The sequence below is a fragment of the Dreissena polymorpha genome, chromosome 1 (genome assembly GCF_020536995.1).
Source record: "Dreissena polymorpha isolate Duluth1 chromosome 1, UMN_Dpol_1.0, whole genome shotgun sequence".
Taxonomy (NCBI): Eukaryota; Metazoa; Mollusca; class Bivalvia; order Myida; family Dreissenidae; genus Dreissena; species Dreissena polymorpha.
The window spans coordinates 136,768,156-136,784,624 of NC_068355.1; the positions used below are offsets into that span (position 1 = coordinate 136,768,156).

General features: G+C 33.9%; 1 protein-coding gene across 4 annotated transcripts in view; it reads left to right on the forward strand.

The window, feature by feature from the left end:
* LOC127851275 (histone-lysine N-methyltransferase, H3 lysine-79 specific-like) overlaps positions 1–16,469 on the forward strand; it is a 171,549-nt gene that overhangs the window by 124,918 nt on the left and 30,162 nt on the right. Inside the window, exon 1 of one of the 4 annotated variants that reach the window (XM_052384930.1) lies at positions 262–305. The exons of 2 other annotated variants lie outside the window; for them this stretch is intronic. The gene's annotated coding sequence lies outside the window, so the exon portion shown is untranslated. Of the gene's footprint in view, positions 1–261; positions 306–365; positions 500–16,469 lie in introns of those variants that run through there. One more of the 4 variants, XM_052384952.1, reaches the window with a different exon arrangement.

Genomic DNA, 16,469 nt, shown 5'->3' on the forward strand with positions numbered 1-16,469 from the left:
AAAAAATATTTTAAGAACAACATGAGCAAGAATTTCGTTTTTTCATTAAGTTACTTTTTTAAGAACAAGCACATGGGCTTAGTAACAAATCTTAGCAACCAATCAGAAGGACCGATACTATGAGACAATAGTACAAGAAACAGATTACTACAAGGAGCTAATTTTAGCCAGTATTTTGTCAAAACATTGCCGATTTAAAGGTTACGATTTACTACAAATGTTTATTTGACTGTAACCTGCATGTGATTATTATAAAGTTCGAAAATATTGACACCACACGGAAGTAAATATTTACCTGTAAACAGGTAATTAATTTTCTTTATTTTTGTCTTATTTTCGACATTTGTGAAACTTCTTAAAGATAAGGGGGTTGCATTTAATAAGGGAAAAACTAAGTTTTGATTTTTAACAGTGATATCTCTAAACGAAGCATTAGTGGTAATTCTGTTTGAATTACAAGTATTTTCGGATTTCTTACGTTTTTCGGATGTTTGTCAAAGTAATGTAAACACTATTTTTTATTGTAGAGTTAAATGGAAATTTACAATACATTTTTTATTTCGTGAAGAGAATACTAAGCTTTAAGGGTCACTTAAACAAGAGACACTTTGAGATAAAAGTACCTAGATATACTTCTACTAGCATTTGTTCTTTCTTCTTCTTCTTCTTTTATAATAATGGCTATGTTCAATACTGATACATTATGGCCATGCTGAATACACCATGTTAAAAAAAAATTGTCTTATCAAGCACAGATAAAGCTAGTCCATATAAACGTACTTCCAGAGCCTTTGATAACTTTTGCTATGATGGCTCTGGAAGTCTATATGCACCCATTCATAAACACCACCGCAGTTCTTTGCAGCAGATCAGTGTGCATCATGCAACAGACATCGTTCGATCATTACCAGTTTAGGAAAGTAATCAATAAACTTCAAAAACACATAAAATTTACCTGAAGGCAATCTACAGACGCTATCCTTTGCATGAACCCTTTAAAATCATGCCAATGTTTCAACACACTATTCTTGTTGACATTTTTATTTGGAAATTTGGAACAGCTAGTGTAAATATTCAAAAATCATTATGGACTTAGGGTATATCACAATTAACAATGTGCAAAAGATTGGTGCACTGCAACCTAACCGATAGCAACTTTTTGAGTCGGCAACGTTGCGACTGTGTTTCAATATGGTGGGTAGAGGCTACAAAAGAACAACAAATTTAATAAACAGAAATTATTTCTTGCTTTAATGCTACCATTTGCATTAGTTTGCACTTTAGACAAGTAAACAAGGATAAGTTTTTGCAGTATCAGTGTTTAGCTCTTGCAGTGGTATCAAATTTTGCACCTTTAAACAATAGATACAGCACTGCAACTCTCAGCAACCCTTTTGGTTATAAAGCTGATAGTTGAAATATTGCAACTACGATAAAGCATGTTTAGCATAAATAGTTTTTGAACAATCAACATACATATATGGATAATCTATTTCTACTTGATGTTCAGTATATATTTAAAGATACTATTTCTATCTCGGATGCATTGAGAACTTAAAGCAACACATATATGCAATTAAACCGATTCTCCTCAGAATCGCAAGTTTAAATTTAATGGGTATTCAGACATAATTGATCACTTCGATTTGTGAATCGTGACTCATGAATTGTGGATATGATTGTCAATTGCTCAACAATCCATAATATTTGTGACCATTTTATAATTTTCTTAATATAAGTTATGAATTGATCTTAGAAGTCAAATGTATTACTTAATTAAATACATTTATAACTATAAAGAAATAATCTTTAGATTATCATAATATTCTCAGGCCTGTTGGTCTTAGGGATGTGTCGGTTGATGAGCAATTTCTCCTTTTATCACAATTATTTCTACCCTACCTGATCATTTCCTTCATATTCCATTTTAATTTAATTGAGGTCTGCAACCATTGTGAAAGTCCAAAATGTGTCGTTTGGAAAAGGGTTAAGGCATTTTGATTCCTATGGGTCTTGTGAATCTGTTTCAAATCAAATGCGTAGATTTGATCTTCAGCATCTAAAAATATGTGAAATAGAAAGAACGACAATATCTTTTGGAGGGATAAATGTACCTACGTTATAAGCAAAGGACCTGTGCAACAATTCCCGGGCTTTTAAGTCTGTTTAGTTAACACGGTAGTAACTTTTTCGATATATAAAAATGCTCACCCTTCTAACTTTAAACCCCCAGTGGGACGAGGGTCAGAAAGAGAAAGTCACATGCTTGAGTACATTTCAACCCATGCGCATTGCACGTTTTTTTCGCAAAGAAAAAAACAGTGGAGCGATACAGGGCCATCATGGCCCTCTTGTTAATTTCCGCGGTCATAAACATCATTTGGAATGATTCTTAAAAATCCAAACATGATCAATTACAACTTAATGTAGTGTTGAAAAGGAGACAAGTAGATCTACATAGATCTATGTAAACTTGTAACAGCAAGTCACGTGAAAAGAAGCGAGCTAGAATCTATGCACATAGAAAGAAGTAGAGTTGATAATTGGAAGATATGTCCTTTGAACACGACCAGAATCCATTGTCTGAGGATTATATCAATATGAAATTCAGATTTCTGACACCTTACGCCCTCAGGGTCAACATGTTTATGCGTTTTTCGAAGTTAAAGCATTTTTGTTTCATGTTTCCAAAAAAATTGTAGGCCCGGGCCTGCTGTGACTAATAGCACTTACGCCCCTGCAAGTTTAGTTTATAAATGCTGTGTCAGAGCCACACATTAACCCTTTACCACTAAGATAACTATTTTCACGCATTTGTAGTCGCTACGAAAGTTATATTTAATTGAAGACCTTTCTTACTAGATTCAAGTTTAAAAGGCTTCATCTCCAAACCTTAGGTACTGATGAGCAGCAAACAGCATAAATTCTGAACAGACTGCGAGTTACTAGCAGGCTGTTCTGGTTTTGTGCTGTTTGCATATAGCCATTTTTACTTTGCATCTAAGTGGGAAAGGGTTAAACTAACACATCTACCACACAATAGATACAAGATTCCACTGGGAGACCCCATTTCAGGTATATATTAGATTTTCATTGCCAAGTGGAGCTTATTATCCCCCGCCATAGGCGGAGGGATATAGTTTTGGCGTTGTCCGTCCGTCTTTCCGTCCGTCCGGAGCCATATCTTGAAGGTGCTTTGGTGGATTTCATTGAAACTTGGTTTGAGTATATATATTGATAAGAGGATGATGCACGCAAAATGGCATTGTACACCATCTTTTAATAACAGAGTTATGGCTCTTTGTATCTTGGAAAAATGCTTTTTTTGAGTGTCAAATATAACATTTTGTGTCCAGAAGCATATTGGCGGGGGATATCAATTCAACGAATTTGCTTGTAATAGAAAGTTTTTGTGAATGCAAAGTGGAATAGCTCAAGGATATATCATACGGTTGTGTTATTATGCATATTCTGCAAAAATACAAGGTATTTTGTTGTGATGGTGCATTTTATACTTGGTTTTAGGTTTCCAGACAATTTTCTGTCGGAACAATTTCCTCTTTTTAAGCCATTCAGGTGATCAAGTGTAGAGAAAGCACATTAATTATAAAATTGTTAGATAAAACAAATGCTTTAACCCAATTTATTTTCATTATTTGAAAAGCCTGAGGGTCCAGTTGTACAAATTATTGGCACTATATAACTGTCACGAAATGCCTTTGAAATGTTTTGCAATGATTATTATATGAGGGCGTTGTGAACCTTTTCTTAGTACCGTATGTTCTATTTTATGATTTTTGTGTGTGCAAGATTTTAAACAATGTAATTAATCTTCCAAATCTTTGATGGGGTTTTAAGTAAGTCTTATGGAGCATTAGCAAATGTAAGCCATTTGTACCATAAACAGTAACAAAAGTGGAATCTATATATACACTGAGCCACCCACAAGCATGTTATCATATCTTACTGGCAAGCAGGCCTGAGTGTCAACCATTATCAAGCTTCTTAAATAGCTAAAGAATAATGAACAAAGTTGAAAGTTTAAAAGTGTCAAACTTTAAATTAAATACAAATAGGTTCACATTTCATAGGAGAGGCGTACCTTTAAATTGAATATGTATCAAGTTTTGTAATTTCAGAGTCGTTGTCATTGTCCTTCTGATCAGATTGTACTTCTATGAGTACATTTACAATACTATCAGATTTACAGATCCTACAGTTATTATTTAAACCTCATGAACTAAATCTTTGTGGATGACAATGCCTCTAAACATTTAATGTAGTTATGGTCCTTTTGCTTATTAAATGTGCCAAATCTTATATGAAAACTGGTAAGGTTTGTTGATACTATGATTAATCATTGAGCTCATTAAACTGCTGTACTGGATGACAATTTAGTAATGTTAAGATGTGAAAATAGTGCGGATGACATTGCTGGTTTTATTAAGGTGTACAACAGATACTTTGGTAAATTAACATTTGTTTCTATAATCTGATATCATATCAATAAATAAATAAATTTCAAATAAAATAAGGTGATTATTCATGTAATAAGAATAATAGATGTATGTTTTTATGTCCCCCATCACTATAGTGGGGGACATATTGTTTTTGCCCCGTCTGTTGGTTAAGTGTGTGTTTGTTTGCCCCAACTTAAACATTTTGCTATAACTTTTGCAATATTGAAGATAGCAACTTCATATTTGGCATGCATGTGTATCTCATGGAGCTGCACATTTTGAGTGGTGAAAGGTCAAGGTCATCCTTCAAGGTCAAAGGTCAAATATATGGGGACATAGTGTTTCACAAACATATCGCTTGTTATAATTAAGAATTATGTGCATAAAAGCTGATATTAAACTAAATATTGAATATTAAAATACATGTTAACTCTTACAGTAACTTGGTTATTATTGTTATTTTCATGGATTCACTATACTAGTATTCATAAATTTTTTAAATAGGAACTGTACCTTTGTAAATACATAGCAAATTAGCAATTTAATACAGTCATTTTGATTGGTATTGCAATAGGAATGTCTCATAATCTGAAGGTTCATTAATTTTGATCTGCTGGACTGCATCCCTCTGCCCCTAAGCAACACTGACATAGATGGCTCTGCGCACAACTGTTATATATACTGAAAATGTGTATACATGAGATACAATAGTGTTGCACTCTACCATCAATATGGCTGGTGCACTTTGGTAGGGTCATTACTGTGATGATGATTTTACTAATTGATATGTCGCGTAATGTGTGACATAATTTGACTAATAAACAAGCCCTGAGGGTTAAGCTAGTAATGTTATCAGAGCTGCACATGACAATATTGGGGTAATTTTCGTCTGGAACATTCTGGTGTTTTGCCGCTGTTCTATATGGGATTTTTCGTGGAGAAGTGATTGCTAACTTGAGTGCAATTTCAATATGTAGGGCGTAATTGAGATGATATTACATTCAAATTCGTATTGTGGTTTGGAATATGTTTTACTCAAGGTACTTGCTTATATCAAACTTACTTTTCAGTGTCATTATTAAGTGTAATTTTCAATTTTAAGTTAATAAATACATTAATTTTGATTGTTGCTCTTACATTTAAAAAAATTCTTCAATTTCATTTTTATTTAAAGTGGATTTCATACAAATTGTGTAACAAGTCATTCTTGATCTCACTGAAACTGCAGTGCATGTTGGTGAAATAAATAATGACATTGGATCAAGGACACCCAGTACTGGTTCTAGACAAGAAATGGACTTAAAGTCATTTAATAAGCAATGGGCTTAAACTGTCAAAGCAATCAAGCTTAAATAAATATAATAAAGCTATACTGAAAAAAATAAATAATACTTATGATAAAGCGCAAATTATTGATTGCAATCCTAGTAATAAGCTGGTAGTTTAAACCTATTGAAGTCTCAAAATCAAATGCAACTGATAGTTTTGTTTCAACAAGTTAAGTAAATATCCATTTAACTATCTCTGTTTTATTATTGTAAACATACATTCCTGATGTTCATCTTGGTGATTATTTATTCAAATTGCCTTATAGGTTGACCTATCACACATCAGGAATATTTGATCTTAATTACTCATGCATTACTGACCATATGGTTTGACGGTAATTTGAACTTTATATCCCCTTGAAATATTTTATTGATAAATTTGGTTTAAATAATCAATCATTTGCCCAATAAAGATTATGACATTTGTATTATCAAAATAATGTTGGTCCTAAATGTACATAAACTATTTCACTTTGTATACATAAATAGTTTTGCACATTTTTCAGGGAAAACATTATATTATCAATTAAAGTAATTGTAACACATTTAAAGGAATGTACAGTCATTTCATGTACCTCTTCCAAACATGTATTCACAAATTGTAGACATTGAAAGACAATGGTCTTAAAATAGTAACGAAACTACTTGCGTGCAGAAAATTCTGAAAATAGTTTTGAAAAATAGTGAACAATGTTTCAATAAAACATTTTGATGCCCCACTCTTTAAAAATAAATCCCACCTTTTTGACAATTTTCATTTGCTGAGTTTCTTGTTAAAACACTGGCACAATCAATGTTTTTTATTTGCTATTAATAATTATTTTATAGAGTAACAAATGAAAAATACAGCATTACTTGGAACTAGCATCAAATTATTTTTATTAAGGATAAACGCTTATGGCATAAATGTTTAATGAATTATAACTAAGAGTACAGCGATTTTTCTTCCCCAATTTGGAAAAGTACCTGTGCCGAACCAATTGGAAAAAATTAGCGCGAAAAAACTCTGAAATAGGGAAAATTCGTGTCGTGAAATCTTCCAATTAGAAGTATTGTGTTTTCATGCTCCCCCAAAAAATATTGGGGGGAGCATATAGTCGCCGCTTCGTCTGTCCGTCCCTCCATGTCCGTCTGTGCACAATTTTTGTCCGGGCTATTTCTCAGCAACTAATGACCGGAATTCAATGAAACTTTATGGGAAGCTTCTTCTGGTCGGATGATTTTTCACAAAGTTATGTCCCTTTGAAATTTTCCATTAACTGTACATATAGTGCAATTCTTGTCCGGGCTATTTCTCAGCAACAAATGACCGGAATTCAATGAAACTTTATGGGAAGCTTCACTACCAAGAGGAGATGTGCATATTATCAGCCAGTTCTGGTCGGAAGATTTTTTCACAGAGTTATGGCCCTTTGAAATTTTCCATTAACTGTACATATAGTGCAATTCTTGTCCGGGCTATTTCACAGCAACTAACGACCGGAATTCAATGAAACTTTATGGGAAGCTTCACTACCAAGAGGAGATGTGCATATTATCAGCGGGTTCTGGTCAGATGATTTTTCACACAGTTATGGCCCTCGGAAATTTTATATAAAAAAATCTTGTGACCCCAACTACTGTGCCCTCAAGACGTTTCCTTTTATCTGAATATATAGTGCAATATTGTGACAAAAACCCCTATGGGGAGCATCACCCGTCTCCGACTGTTTCTTGTTTTAATTGCTTGGTATCAATATCACAAATCAACTAAAATATTCATTTACATTCATTTTGGTTTGAAATGTTCAGTGTCAGTACTAGTTTTAATTGTTAACTTGCCGATATTGTGCTTTCGGAAAAAATGGGCAAAATTGTCCTTTCCTTTGGAAATTTTTCAGACGGCCATTGGGAATTTTCTAGGTTTTCTTTAATTGGGAAAGTAGTCCTTTTACAGGTACTTTGTAAAGAAGGGAAAAAATCGCTGGATAAATATAAGTACTTAGGTGGATTAACAACACAAATAATTCGCTTACAATTGTAGACATTTTCTAAGCAATCCCATAGACATTTCACCAAAATATGTGTGAAATTTCTTTCCATTGGAAATGGCATTTATATTGTGTATTATAATATCGAACGAATTGACATGTTTTCTTAAGAAGTTTGCAGTCAAAAACTTTCTGTAGACATCTCACTTGGCAAACCAAACCTCCCATGAAACTGTGAAAAACATGTTGCTTAAACATGACAAAAGCAACAACAACACATATTATTATACGTTTAGTGAGAGAAATGTGTTGTCAGTGTATTATACTAGTTCTTTCCATGGTGTTAACAATGTTGAACCTTCTCACTTTTCAAGATTTTATGAAATAAAAGATAGGTATGACTATGAAAGTTCAGTGTGAATTTTGATGAAAACTTTGAAAGTTCAGTGTTTAGATATTTAAATTATTAGAACAAACTTTTCGGATTATAAAGTGTAAGGCTTATATAATTTAATGCATATTATTTAGTTTATTAAGCTATAAAGTAAATACATTTGATAGCTAAAATCCTTATTACTTGAAATAAAAACTTAATAAAGTTTTGAGAATTAGCACATAATCCTTAATTAAATTGTTCCAAGTTGTTTTGATTGTCAGGTTTCCTTTGTACATGTAATATACAAATATTTTAAGTATATTCTTTGAGTGTTGAAATATAAGGTTTCATCCCCAAAGCCTAATATAATTTAAGAAAATATTGATATTATCTTTAAAACTGTAAATCTATCTCTAATTTATTAAAGTCAGTGATTCTATATGTTTTCTTTTTGATAGTTAATACTTATAATTGGACTTTGGACCATCACATTTTAGCAGAAATGCATTGTGTTACGAAGAGCTCAAGGCAACACTTCAAAGTTTTTGTTAGCTCATCTGAGCACAACGTGCTCATGGTGAGCTTTTGTGATCGCTTTTTGTCCGTCGTCCCTTGTGCGGTGTCAACATTTGCCTTGTTAACTCTCTAGAGTCCACATTCATTGTCCAATCTTCATGAAATTTGGTCAGAAGATTGGTTTCAATGATATCTTGGATGAGTTCGAAAATGGTTACGTTTGCTTGAAAAACATGGCTACCAGGGGCGGGGCATTTTTCCTTATATAGCTATTTATGGCTATAGTAAAATCTTGTAAACACTCTAGAGGCCACAGTTATTGTCTGATCTTCATAAAACTTGGTCAGAAGATTCATCCCACTGATATTTTGGACAAGTTCAAAAATGGTAACCTTTGCTTGAAATACATGGTTTCAAAGGGGCGGGGCATTTTTCCTTATATATGGCTATAGTAAAATCTTGTTAACACTCTAGAGGCCACATTTATTGTCCAATCTTCATGAAACTTGGTCAGAAGATTCATCCCAATAATATCTTGGACGAGTTCGAAAATGATTCAGGTTGGTTGAAAAACATGGCCGCAAGTGGGCTGGGCATTTTTCCTTATATGGCTATAGTAAAACCTTGTTAACACTCTAGAGGTCACATTTATTTTCTGATCATCATGAAACTTGGTTAGAAGATTTGTCCCAATGATATCTTGGATGAGTTCGAAAAAAATGGTTTTGGTTGCTTTAAAAACATGGCCGCCAGGGGCGAGGCATTTTTCTTTATATGGCAATATATGGCTATAGTAAAGCCTTGTTAACAGACTCTAGAGGCCACATTTATTGTTCAATCTTCATGACATTTGGTCAGAAGATTGGTCTCAATGATATCTTGGATGAGTCGAAAATAATTATGCTTGCTTGAAAAAAATGGCTTCCAAGGGGCGGGGCATTTTTCCTTATATGGCTATAGTAAAATCTTGTTAACACTCCAGGGGCCACATTTACTGTCCGATCTTCATGAAACTTGGTCAGAAGATTCATCCCGATAATATCTTGGAAGAGTTTAAAAATGATGCCGGTTGGTTGAAAAACATGGCTGCTAGGGGGCGGGGCATTTTTCCTTATATGGCTATAGTAAAACCTTGTTAACACTCTAGAGGCCACATTTATTTTCCAATCTTCATGAAACTTGGTCAGAAGATTTGTCCCAATAATATCTTGTTATCTCAGGTGAACGACTTTGGGCCTTTCAGGCCCTCTTGTTGACATTAGCACAGGTCTTTCATTATGCACAGGACATACATAAAGGGCTGTGTGGGACCAATATGCACTGTTCCTCAGAATGTGAAAATCAGGACTTTCACTGTTCTGTACGCATTTCCAAATCGTAATGCCTGGTGCCAATGTGTTTTTCTGAGAAGTATTGAAGAAATAAATATAGGACACAAACAATTTAAACAATAAATTTAACTATTTGCAAAAAGGTGTTCAAATTGCCCTGTGCTGTAGAAAGGCAAGTGGTGATCATAATTTCACAGTTTTTCGTTTTGCAGGATCTGTAATTATTTTTTATCATTTATGAATATTTTAATTCCTATATAATCTATTTTAAACCAAAAGAAGAGGATTGATAGATGAAGCTAAGGATATTAGTCATACAAATTGCACTTATATTGTTGGAATGCATGTTATGTTGTGATCCCATACTGTGAGCAAGTGAAGCAAGTGTCATTTGAATTGTACAACTCCATAGATGTTACAACGTACCCGTCACTTAATGCATATTTGAATTGTACAACTCCATATATGTTACAACGTACCCGTCACTTAATGCATATTTGAATTGTACAACTCCATAGATGTTACAACGTACCCGTCACTTAATGCATATTTGAATTGTACAACTCCATAGATGTTACAACGTACCCGTCACTTAATGCATGTGATCGTCAAATGAAATTCTATAAATGTCATACTGAGTAAATAAAAGTGACCAATAAAGTGTCATCATGTCAATTGTATAGGTTGAGGGAGGAATGCTGAAATATATTCAGTTAAACTAGCACGAATATGAGTATATACATGGAATTCGTTAATTTTGAACAAATTATGTACAAAAATAACTTTTTTTTTTTAAACAAAAACAATAAATTGCTACGTTAATAAAATGAGTTTAAATATTAATTTATTATTAATTTATTAATGTGGATGTAATTTTAGGGCTTTTCTATTATGGTATGTACCTTTTAAAATATTAATGTTAAACTGAGCAAATTTGAAACTGCAGGTATAAGAATTGGAATTATAATTTCTTTCTTTATTTCATGTACAATTTTAGCGTTTCACAACCATATCAAACAACAGTGTGTGCCCAGGTGCTTTATGTAATAGTTTCACAGATCTAAATAATTTCACTTGCCAAATTATAAATGTATTGTTCCCTTGAGGACTGATTGAACTTTTGTTTGGTGTGGGTAATATGATGTTTGCGTGTGCACAATTCTAAATAAGTCAAGTGAAAAATTGATTTATTTAAAAATCCAATGTGGCAATACAGAGAAGAAAAAGATATTTTAATTTTGTTAAATTTAACACGTGTCATTTAATCCAGGCCACCTGACTTAACCCTTTACCACTTAGATATGTATTTTGACATGTTTGTAGTCGCTTAGTGAGATACATTTTAAAAAGTTTTTAAGGCTTCATGTCCAAACCTTGGGTACTGATGAGCATAAAACCAGAACAGGCTGCGAGTAACTTGCAGTCTGTTCTGGTTTTATGCTGTTTGCAAGTGATAGCCATTTTTACTTTGATTCTGAGTGGGAAAGGGTAAATACTTCGTGAACAACATAATATATATACATATTAGGCTGTCATGCAAACTTTTGTTATCAGGCTTTAGAAATACATGTGTAAAGATATAATTGGGTCGATATCCTTCCTTAAAATAACACCCAAGACCCAATTATTTTATAATATAAGTTAACTATTAAAAAATATTCAATGAAATTAAAAATAATAAACTTGATAATACTAATTGTTATGATAAAGCTTAAAAACTGGGTTACAACAAGTGTTTGGGACCAATTAGTCAGGTGTGTGAGTGTCCTTGTCAAAGAGACCCAAGGGATAATTTTACAATTATAATTAACTTGTTTGTCCTGACCTAGGGTGTCAAATTACTCTTGAACAAAATTGCTGTTTGTAAATCGGTAGTTTGTACTTTGTGCCCACAGCTTCACTTCACTGCATCATTGTTAATAATAGGTTATTGCATTTTGTAGCTCAACTAAATAGGGTGTTATATATATCACGGATAGAATTAATGTTCGGTGAGTCAGAAGTTTTAAATTTTAAAAGTTTTTTAAAATCACTTAACTTTTGTTTGCAATTCATAAATTGTGTTTTTTACTACATACAAATTAAACTCACTGGGATCTTTGGCACATGGTTTATATTAAATTCCCATGTCATGGTAGACATACATAGTTTGTCCAAATATCAAGCTTTACTCTGATCCTATTTAACACTGTCAACTTTATTGACATACATTTTATTGCACTAAATTTTTGACACTAAGCACTCAACTTAAATGCTTGCAATTTTTCTGCGCTAAAATTGGTGTTTGATCTCACTTCAGACATTAAATCTTTTATACACAGAGATTTCCTTTGACAGTTGATTACAATTGCAAATATTTTACATTGATTTTTTTCAATACATTGAGATCCACTCTTATGAAGGACTGGTGCTTGTTAAATTTATATTATTACTCATTCAGTTGGTTTTAGTTTTCAAAAGAAAAAGGCCATAAGTTTACCAAAGTTTACTTTTTTGAATAGTCACCTGCTGTTGCAGAATATTATGAAAACCACGTATGTTTACACATACTGGAATTTGTTGGTAATTGTTCGTTGTTAAAATACATAACTTTGATAATCGTTCCAGAAGATCATAAAATGGCAATATTTGTATCGATTTGGGGTCTTGTATTGGATTTGTGAAGTTTCGGGAGAAAATTCAAGTTATGTTAGTGATTTTGTGACGGAATCAGAGATGATATAATGAACTCAGACTATCAACAACAACAAATAATACCATGATAAGTCTAAAGAATTTTATATTACAAAGGATTAACAACAGTTCTCATGGGTAAAGGGAATATTAGTTACTGAAAATGAAATACTACTGTTGGGGTCAGAGTCAAAGGTAGGTGTTAGATGAAACTTTGGACCTGTCTGGAAACAGGCGGCAGTGTTATGAAACCTGGGTATTTAAGTTTGAATATCAAACATGTTTAACACAGTGCAAAACAAAGTATCTCATAATTATTTAAAAAAAATCTATAAACAAAAACATTCCTTGAAAGGGGAAAGTGTTTTCCCTTATTAGCCTGTGAACACTCAGCACAGGCTAATTTAAGACAAAACTGTACACACATACAATAAGTCCAGTTTTACCAGAGAGTGGCTAATTTTATGATCCACCAGGCTTGAGCTGTCTATGATCCACCAGGCTTGAGCTGTCTATGATCCACCAGGCTTGAGCTGTCTATGATCCACCAGGCTTGAGCTGTCTATGATCCACCAGGCTTGAGCTGTCTATGATCCACCAGGCTTGAGCTGTCTATGATCCACCAGGCTTGAGCTGTCTATGATCCACCAGGCTTGAGCTGTCTATGACAAGTTCTCAAAGTATTCAATAAGAAAGACATGAGCAGGTAGTTGTCTCAATTCTTCTGCATGGTAAAGCAAGTTCCTGAATGAGCCCCACACAGTGTCATATTACTCAGATTAAAATGCAATTAAGTGAACCATGCTATTAATTGGTTTATTGGTCATTTGAGCATGTGGCTTGATAAAATTGACCAGTCTGTCTGGAGGATTTCACTTTAATTGGTATGGCTATAGTTTTGGCATCATGAGTGCAGTTGGACTTTGGGCTATAGGGAAAGTGAAGCAATATACACCTTCTATGTACTGGTAATAAATTGTTTATTATATTCTGAATATTTTATGCATTATTTGACAGCATTTATGGTACAAATTGAATGCCATTTAAAATATTACTTTTAACTTTTGTATGTCTCTATGGTGTAGAAGTATCAAATATGCATTCAAATCAAACACTGAAGTGAGCTTTCAATTCAGGCCTATTGTAACTGTTTATTAATGTGTGGTTTTATAAATAATATTGTAGAGAACAAACATTTTCATAAAGTTAAACATCTTCAAGGTTTTTTGTAGATAACTTTGCTTATTTACACAGATTATTCAATTTCAGGTTTGCAGATATTGCAGTGACTAGAAATGTTAAATTAAATATTTCATATATCTTTAATTTGTAATATCAAATAGTAAGGTACCTGTTATCACAAATAAGTGAGAGGTAAATACTGACTGCATTTACAACTCATTGATAATTGTCATTAATCTATTTAAAGCTTCAAGGAAATGTGCCAACTTTATTTCATTTAATGTTTAATCCAATTAGGAATGCTTATGAGAAATAATGTCATGATATTTATATGGTGATTTTAAGCATTTTCTCAATTGTTTAAAGTCTAATAATTGAGGCATGCTCTTGGCTTAATTTGCGTTAAATATTATCCCAAATTAGCATGTGCAGTCTGCACAGGCTTATGAGGGACAACACTTTCTGCTTTTACATAATTTTTTGCTTTCTTTAAAGGAAGTTTCTTCTAAAGGAATGTCAAGCTGAAAATTGTTGTCCCTGATTAGCCTGTACTTACTGAACAGGCTACTCTGGGAAAACACTTTACGCACATGAATTTAAGCCCTGTTTTCCCAGAACAAGGTTCAGTTATAATATCTGGATCATTAGGATTCTTCAAGTTTGGGAGTTTGAAGATTTGACCTTCCCTGTTGTGCAATTGATATTTACAAAAATTATTATCTTGTTCATTTATGAATAAAAAGCAAGAAAAGGTACAGACTGCGATAAATATTATAATCTAAAGCATGCATGGGGGCAAGTGGGGTCAGCTGACCCCCCCCCCCCTAGAAAAAATCTAAACGTGTACAATTATTATGCCCCCCTTCCAAGAAGAGGGGGTATATTGCTTTGCACATGACGGTCGGTCGGTCTGTCGGTCCGTCCACCAGGTGGTTTCCGGATGATAACTCAAGAACGCTTGGGCCTAGGATCATGAAACTTAATAGGAACATTGATCATGATTCGCGGATGACACCTATTGATTGTGAGGTCACTAGGTCAAAGGTCAGAGCACGGTGACCCGAAATAGTAAAATGGTTTCCGGATGATAACTCAAGAACGCTTAGGCCTAGGATTTTCAGGTCACTAGGTCAAAGGTCAAGTTCACAGTGACCCGAAATAGTAAAATGGTTTCCGGATGATAACTCAAGAACGCTTAGGCCTAGGATCATGAAACTTGATAGGTAGATTGATCATGACTTGCAGATGACCTCTATTGATTTTCAGGTCACTAGGTCAAAGGTCAAGGTCACAGTGACCAGAAATAGTAAAATGGTTTCCGGATGATAACTCAAGAACGCTTATGCCTAGGATCATGAAACTTTGTAGGTAGATTGATAATGGCTGGCAGATGACCCCTATTGATTTTCAGGTCACTAGGTCAAGGTCACGGTGACCCAAAATAGTAAAATGGTTTCCGGATGATAACTCAAGCACGCTTATGCCTAGGATCATGAAACTTCATAGGTACATTAATCATGACTTGCAGATAACCCCTATTGATTTTCAGGTCAAAGGTCAAGGTCACGGTGACCCGAAATAGTAAAATGGTTTCTGGATGATAACTCAAGAACGCTTATGCCTAGGATCATGAAACTTGATAGGTAGATTGATCATGACTCGCAGTTTACCCCTATTGATTTTTAGGTCACTATATCAAAGGTCAAGGTCATGGTGACCTGAAATAGTAAAATGGTTTCCGGATGATAACTCAAGATCGCTAATGGCTACGATCATGAAATTTCATAGGTACATTGATCATGACTCGCAGATGACCCATATTGATTTTGAGGTCACTAGGTCAAAGGTCAAGGTCATGGTGACCTGAAATAGTAAAATGGTTTCCGGATGATAACTAAAGAACGCTTATGCCTAGGATCATGAAACTTCATAGGTACATTGATCATGACTCGCAGATGACCCCTATCGATTTTGAGGTCACTAGGTCAAAGGTCAAGGTCACGGTGACCCGAAATAGTAAAATGGTTTCCGGATGATAACTGAAGAAGGCTTATTCCTAGGATCATGACACTTGATAGGTAGATTGATCATGACTCCCAGATGACCCCTATTGATTTTCAGGTTACTAGGTCAAAGGTCAAGGTCAAGGTGACCCGAAATAGTAAAATGGTTTCCGGATGATAACTCAAGAACGCTTATGGCTAGGATCATGAAACTTCATAGGTTCATTGATCATGACTGGCAGATGACCTCTATTGATTTTCAGGTCACTAGGTCAAAGGTCAAGGTCACAGTGACAAAAAACATATTCACACAATGGCTGTCACTACAACGGAGAGCCCATATGGGGGGCATGCATGTTTTACAAACAGCCCTTGTTATTCCTGAATTGAATAATTAGTTTTACACAAGCATCAACTCTCGGTTTCATGTAAACAAATCATGGATATGGTAATTTTATTGCACAATTAATTTACTATAAAAACATTGTTTTAAACATGATTCATTCGTGAAAAATCGAGGGCAGAATAAAATCAATTAACATTTATTCAGTCCCTGAATAGGAATTGAAGAGAACATGGGTCTCTGCCAAATTTCTCCATGGTTTATGGTATAGAACTATTCTTGCCAGT